General features: G+C 39.8%; 1 pseudogene; it reads right to left on the reverse strand.

Annotated features, from left to right (window-relative positions):
- LOC142435890 (ribosome biogenesis protein BRX1 homolog pseudogene) overlaps positions 1 to 7315 on the reverse strand; it is a 47409-nt pseudogene that overhangs the window by 38522 nt on the left and 1572 nt on the right.

Raw genomic sequence — 7315 nt, forward strand, 5'->3', positions numbered from 1 at the left:
ACTCTCAGCACTGGTCCTGAAGGGATCATCTGCCCTGGATTCCCTGTGTTTCCAGTTCCTATCTGTACCAGTGTACATCCTCTGGTCTATCCAGATTTGTAAGGTAGAATTTGGATCATGATAGTGGGGGGAAGAAGCATTTAAGAATTAAAGGAAAAGTTGTATGTTTCATCATTGCTACCCTGCACCCCGAGTGGCTCATCTCCTCCCCACAACCCTTCAGTTAGGGGGTGTCCAGTTGCCTATGGATGGGTTTTGGGTCTCCACTCTGCATTCACCCTCATTTACAATGATATGATTTTTTGTTCTTTGATGCCTTATACCTGATCCCTTAGACACCTCATGGTCACACAGGCTGATGTACTTCTTCTATGTGGGCTTTGTTGCTTCTGTGCTAGATGGCCGCTTGTTCACCTTCAAGCCTTTAAGACCCCAGACGCTATATCTTTTGATAGCCAGGCACCATCAGCTTTCTTCACCACATTTGCTTATGCACAAATTTGTCTTCAGTGATTGTGTCGGGTAGGTGTGCATCATGGAATCCCAATTTAATAGGAAAAAAGTGTTCTTGCATTGAGTAATTACTTGAGTGGAGGTCCAATGTCCATCTGCTGTCTTAATACTAAACCTATAAGTATATGCACGTAGATATATTTCCCCATCATCTTATATATATTTACATATGTACATGCCTGTATTTGGGCCTCTATAAATACCCTTTGTCTCCTAGTTCTTTCCTCTATTTCCTTTTGCTTTCCTCCTGTCCCACTATCATGCTCAGCCTTCATTTGGGTTTCAGTAATTTCTCTTGGTTACATTGCCATTGCTGAATCCCTACCAGGCCTCTCACACCCTCCTTACCACTAATTTTGGAGAACTTGGGTCGGTCCATACCACCACTAATTTTGGAGAACTTGGGTCGGTCCATACCACCTACTTATCCCCACCTCCCCCTCGCCCATGTCCCCCTGGAACCATCGGTCCAATTGTTTTCTCCTCCAGACTGTTCATCCAGCCTATCTTATCTAGATAGATCTGTAGAGATAATAATAGACACCAAGAAACATGGCATAGCAAGACAAAGCAACAAAAGAGAACCCAACAATGACAACAAAAAAGAAAACCAATGACCCACAAAAGAATAAATTAATTTAAAAAGAAAAAAATTAAAAAAGAAAGAAAACCTGTAAATAGATAAAGGTCTGAATTTTGACCTCTAGGCATGGCCTCCAGTCAAGTCTGATGGGGTGCCACGCTCTTTATCGAGTTTATCCTTTGTACTTCCACCAATCCTTAATTTTAAAATGAATTTTTATTGTGGTTGTGCACTGGGTAGGACCTTCAGAGCAATGTACTCTATAGGAGTGACAGATGACTTTTATTGTTCACAATTGTGAAAGGCATATTCTTATAGATCACCATTAATTATGATTTCTGCTGTAGGATTCCTCCCCCCCACACACACACACTTTTTCTGGATATGTGTTGGTGTGTTTAACAAGTATCTTTCTACTCCTAGTTTGTTAAGGGTTTAAAATTTTTTTTTATTCTGAGTACTAGAGTTTTGTAGAATGCTTTTTCTATAATTATTTTCTTAAACTGATTGTTTTTCTTTATCCTGATGATAGGATACTTTATGTTGATTGATTTTTAAATGTTAAACCGCCACTGCATTCCTGGAATATACCATTTAGGATCATGATGCTTTAAAAAACCAAAAATACTGGATTAAAGTGTTATGCCGGGTTGACTGGAGAAACAAATCTAGAGACTATCTATCTATCTATCTATCTATCTATCTATCTATCTATCTATCTATCTATCTATCTATCTGAAAGAGTTTTGTATCAAAGAGTAATGTATACCAAGAAAACATTCCAGTCCAGATCATCTTTTAGTCCAATTTCAAACAATAAGTCCAATACCAATCCATATGTCTTTCTTCAGACTCACACAGCCACATGCAATGATGCAGAATGCAGGAAGATCACAGGCCAGTGGGTGAAAAGTCTGTGAACCCAGTGGTGGTGGATGTATCTTGAGGTGCTAGTTGGTCTCAGCCATGTGGCTCCCAACAGGAAAGAGAAGCAGAGAGGAAGTTCCCGAATCCTCCTGAGGCCTTGCCCACAAGGAGGCATCATCAGTCTGTGACCTGATGGACAGACTAGACTCCACCCTTTCACTCTGAATACCCTCAAGTTGACACAAGATTGTATAACCACCACAGTGCCTAATATATGATTTAGGATTTTTGCATTTATTTTTATGAAAGAGAATGGTCTATAATCTTCCTTTTAAATTACATTCATGTCATTTTATTATGACAGTTATGCTGACCTCATAAGTGAATTGGAAAGCATTCTCTTTTTATCTGTTTTCTGAGTTTGTGTAAGGTTGGATTTATTTTTTCGTGAGCTATTTGGAAGAATTTATTATGGGAAATTTTTTATTACAAAGATTTTTAAGTAAATATATAAGGTTTTTAGTGTCAGATCTGATAAATTTTATTTTCTTAGGACTTTTCTTTATATCTAAACTTATAAATGTTTTGACTTACGTTTTTTCCATTGTATCATTTGATGTAATTTAATATTAACATTTGTAATTTGTGCCTTGTCTTTTGTCTTGATTAATCTTGTTAGGATTTTATAAGTGTTATCGGCATTTTCCAAGAATCTAATGTCAGTTAGTTAACTGTATTAATATGTACTATGTATGTTTAGATACAACTCATAGTATGACTTATCCCTCATAAAGTGTATTATATTAACCTTTTGAAGTACATACAATGGTTTTCAGTAATGAATCAGTGCTACTTCATGATTCCTACCAAACCATTAGTATTATTTATTGTTTTGGGCTAAGGATGTTTTAGGGTGTCTGGAAGTATTTCTTTGATGCATACAAAGAAGCCTCCAAACATGTCTCTTGCTGTCAATTTGGTTTGACTCGGAGACCCTGTAGAACTAGGCTTCTAAGACCATCAATAATGATGGAAGCGGATTTCTAAGTCTTCCGGGCAGCACCGAGCCCTGTGCCACCACGGCTTTTGATGCACACACGCTAGACTGTATGCGAAGACAGACGCTTGACTGATAATTACGTCAGACCTGTTTCAACTTATATGCACATTTGACGTCAAGACAAATTTGGCAACAGAACTCGTCATAATCCAGAGATTGCCTGTTTCGTATCTTTGCAGTTCTCTTGACTGACGGAGACTTGTTCGCGGCCCCACGCGTGCATAATTCTGCAAATTGGTCCACGTGTACTGAAAGGCATGAACGACATGCATTCTTCGGATGCTGAGTTCTCCATTTTCTGGCTAAGTTTGTGGATTATGCTTTTAAATCTTATGCAGTCTTGATATTTTCCCTGCTTATTTTGGAATTACTGAAAGATATATGTAACATTGTGAACTGTGAGTTTGTCCATTTGACTTTTTATTTCCGTCAAATCTTGCTTTATGTATTTTCAGGCTATGTTACCAATTTCACGCAAATTTAGATTTTGTCTTCATATGTTCTTGAATCTTCTATTATGGAAAATATTTTTTAGTGAAAGTTTTTAGTTAGTAAACCCTTCTTGTTTTCCAGCATACTTTGTCTGCTATTAGTAATGCAATTCCATGTAAATTCTTTGAGTTCATATTTGCTGTTATCTTTTCCTATTCTTTTATGCTTATCTCTTCCTCTATCTTTGCATTCAAGATGAGTAGTGCAATTTTTAAAACTCAGTTCATAATGCTTATCTTAAAGTGTTCAATGTCTTTCCACTTCATGCAGCTGCTGGTACAATGAAGGAAAAGTTACCATCTCATCACTAGTCTTCCATATTTGCTTAAATAACCTTTTCTTCCCTTTCTTTCGTATTTGACATTAATCAAGGATTTTTTTGCATTTGTTTGGTTTGTTTGTCCCACGGATCTTCATTAGTTAGGTCTTGTTACAATTCTTTTGTTGATTACTTAAGCGTCTAGAAATGTCACCATGCGATACGGAAAGAAAACGTTTCTGTGCTCTCTCGACCACTTGTCTACTCCCACCACTTTTATTTTTCATTCACTCGCACTGTCTCCACTGCCCGTGTTCATGTTGTGCTCACCCATGTTCTTCAGACTGGCAAATAAGAGCAACCATCAGACCGCATATCAATTGATTACCAACAAGAGTAACCCCAAAATTTTTGTATTTTTCTCAATCTTGGTCCTCCTTCAGTCTTCTCTACTTCAGTAACTAAGTTCTGCCTCCTTATTGCTCAGGCCAAATATCCTGACATTATTCTTGAGGTCCCTCACAGGCAACAATAGAAATTCTTTAGCAAAATTCAGTTACTTTTCACCACTTGAAATGCTGCCACTCTAGTCCAAATCACAGCTGGCTTTTGCTTGGCTTATTATTATTTTTCAACTTTGTACTGTGAATTGGATGAAGGTTTACAGAGCTGATCAATTTTCTCTTCAACAATTCACAAAGATTTTCATCTCACTGATTGTAATCTCCACACGTGACATCACTTATCCACTTCCTCTGTTTCCTATTTCGAGTCTTTCCTAACCCATCTGAAGCTTGTCTTTGGGTCAATGCTGCCCTTTTATAGCTCAGATGGTTGATGGCTCTCACTGGGCGGTTCTCAACCTGTGGGTGGCGACCCCTTTGAGGATCCAACGACCCTTTCACAGGAGTCACCTGATTAATCACAGTAGCACAATTACAGTGATGAAGTAGCAACGAAAATCATTTTATGGTGGTGTGCGGGGGGGGAGGTCACCACGACATGAGGACCTGTATGAAAGAGTCCCGTAGTTAGCTAAGTTGAGAACCACTGCTCTAAGATAAGGATACCCCTCTACTGCTACTGTTCCTGTATAGACCTATTGTTTGGCTGAATAGTGAGCCCTGGGCAGGAGTTGTTTCCAGACCTGAAGCGTGATTAAGGTGAAAGTGTTGGAGGTTCCATTAGTCTCTATCTGACCAGTAAGCCTGGTCTTTCTGTGACCCCAGGTTTTGTTCCACATCTCCACTCTACTCAGGTGCTTCTAATGCGATCCCTTTTAGAGCCGTTGCCAGTGCTAGCTGGGTGCTCTCTACTTGTTCTGGTTTCAGGGTCATGGAGAATGATGTTTGCATGGCCTGTTAGTCCATCAGACTAATTGCGTCCACGTGCTTTTGATTTTCTGCATGCTTTCCTCTGGACAGGGAGAAACATATGTTGAACATTAGATAGCCTGTATTATTTTGGATAGTTTCCACACTGTCACTTTTTGGGTTTTGTAAATTTACATCAATTACAAGAAGAATTTGTCATAAAGCTTTTGCTTTGTCCACTCCCGCAAGTACACACCTTACTTACCACTGGTGTTTATTCACATATAAGGCCTTCCCTGTCAGTTTAAATCCTGGGTCTAGCTCCATTTATAATATACTTATTTATTTTAATTCTAAAATTTTGTCTATTAGAATGAAATCTCCACACGGGAAAATTTTTGTTTTTGTTTTGTTCACGGTGCCCAGAGAAGTACTTTGCACAAAGTTCTTATAAGCATATGGTGAGTGAGTTAGTAAATAAATACCAGGAAGGACAACTTTGGGACAAGTTTCAAGACCCATGATCTAATATAAGAGAGGTTATGCTGAGAAGAGATTGGTTTAAATGGGGCCACATGTCCCAGCCCCTTTATTGTGGCAGAGAGTACCCAAGGAGGGCTGCAGATCCTGGCCTAGAAGAACTAGACCCAGGATTCGCAGCAGCACAGAGTGTGACTTACCAAGGGGCTGTTCTGGATGAAGTCACACAGTATAAGCTTGCAGTAGCTGGGTTTGAACACTGCATCATAGGAAATGTCCAATAAAAGCGGTTAACAGGTCTGGTTACAAGTAGTTATCAGGGGGATGATCGCTTGGGCAGGGATTCTTAGAATGCCCCAAATACTACTTACCTGATTTGTGATTTCCATTCTTCTTCTATGGCCATTTTCCTTCTCGCCATTAACACCGAGACGGAATTAAGGAGAATGTGAGGTGATCATGACCATAATGGAGATGAGGCAGTTGGTGATTGCAGGTGAGAGCCCCAGGTTATCTAACCGTGTATTCCATTAGTCTCTGTGAGGCAGATGAACACGAGAACTAAAATATCTCACCAGATAGACTGTGAGTCTATTGTTTCTCCTGATTTGTGGATATTGTTCCAGGTCTTAGAAAGCTCTGTGGCTGTCATTGCTGCTTCCTTTGTACTCCACCTGTCATTACTAAAGAATGGTGGCGATTTTAATTGCAGTCAAGGTGGTTTGAATTTAGATCTTCTAAAGTTTTCTTTCAACAATTTCTCACATTCTTGACAAGTGGTGTTTCAGAGTGGCAGGCTGTTTTATAGCCCTGACTTGAATTGCAAGGGGAGAAAATTTAGAAAACCGAACAAAAGAGAACGAAAAGGAGGGGGGATGCTTACCACTCTGATTTCCTTTCTTCTCACAGCTTTAAGGGAGGGTTTGGAATAGAGTATAGGTCAAGAAATGTTGATGGTGGGCCTCTCTCTTTGAATGAGTCTCAGAAGCATTTTTACATCTCTGGTCAAGGGAAAAGGAGGCCTGGTGGTGTAGTGGTTATGAGATGGGGGCTAATTGCATTGTCAGCAGTTCAAAACCATCAGTCTCTGTGGGAGGAGGGTGGAGCTTTCTACTCCCATAAAGAGTTGGTCTCAAAAATTCAGTTCTCAGTTCTACTCTGTCCTGTCTGGACACTGAGTCAGCATCAACTCAATGCAGGTGAGTTTTGGTTTTGGTGAAGAGAAGAGAGGAGGAAACGACGGATAAAGAAGAAGAGGCCTGTGAGGTAAATGAATGGGATGAAGAAAGCTAGGAAGACCAAACTAAACTCCCTGTCTCATAATTCAGTGACTAAGTTCATTGTGACTCACAACGATCCTATAGGACAATATAGAACTGCCCATGTGGATTTCTGGGAATGTAACTGTGGGAATAGAATCGCTCATCTTTCTCCTATGAACCGCTGGTGGTTTTAAACTACCGACTTGGTAGTTAGCAGCTAACGCTAACGCCCCAAGTTACCCCTTCCTCCGTCGGTGCTCGCAGGTGATTCATGGGGCTGGGAGAGTGGTCTAGCAATTTGCTGCTTAGCGTGGCCTCTTCCAGAATAATAAACGATGTCTCTAAAAATAAATTCGTGAAGAACAGGAAGGAAAACATACTCTCAAAATAAGTCTTTTTCGGTGTTTAAAATGGTTACACAGGCTTTCTTATGGTGGAAATGTACTTGCAAGACACCAGGAAAGTGAGTGAAAGCAAAAACTTGAC

Source organism: Tenrec ecaudatus (genome assembly GCF_050624435.1).
Source record: "Tenrec ecaudatus isolate mTenEca1 chromosome 6 unlocalized genomic scaffold, mTenEca1.hap1 SUPER_6_unloc_1, whole genome shotgun sequence".
NCBI classification, from domain to species: Eukaryota; Metazoa; Chordata; class Mammalia; order Afrosoricida; family Tenrecidae; genus Tenrec; species Tenrec ecaudatus.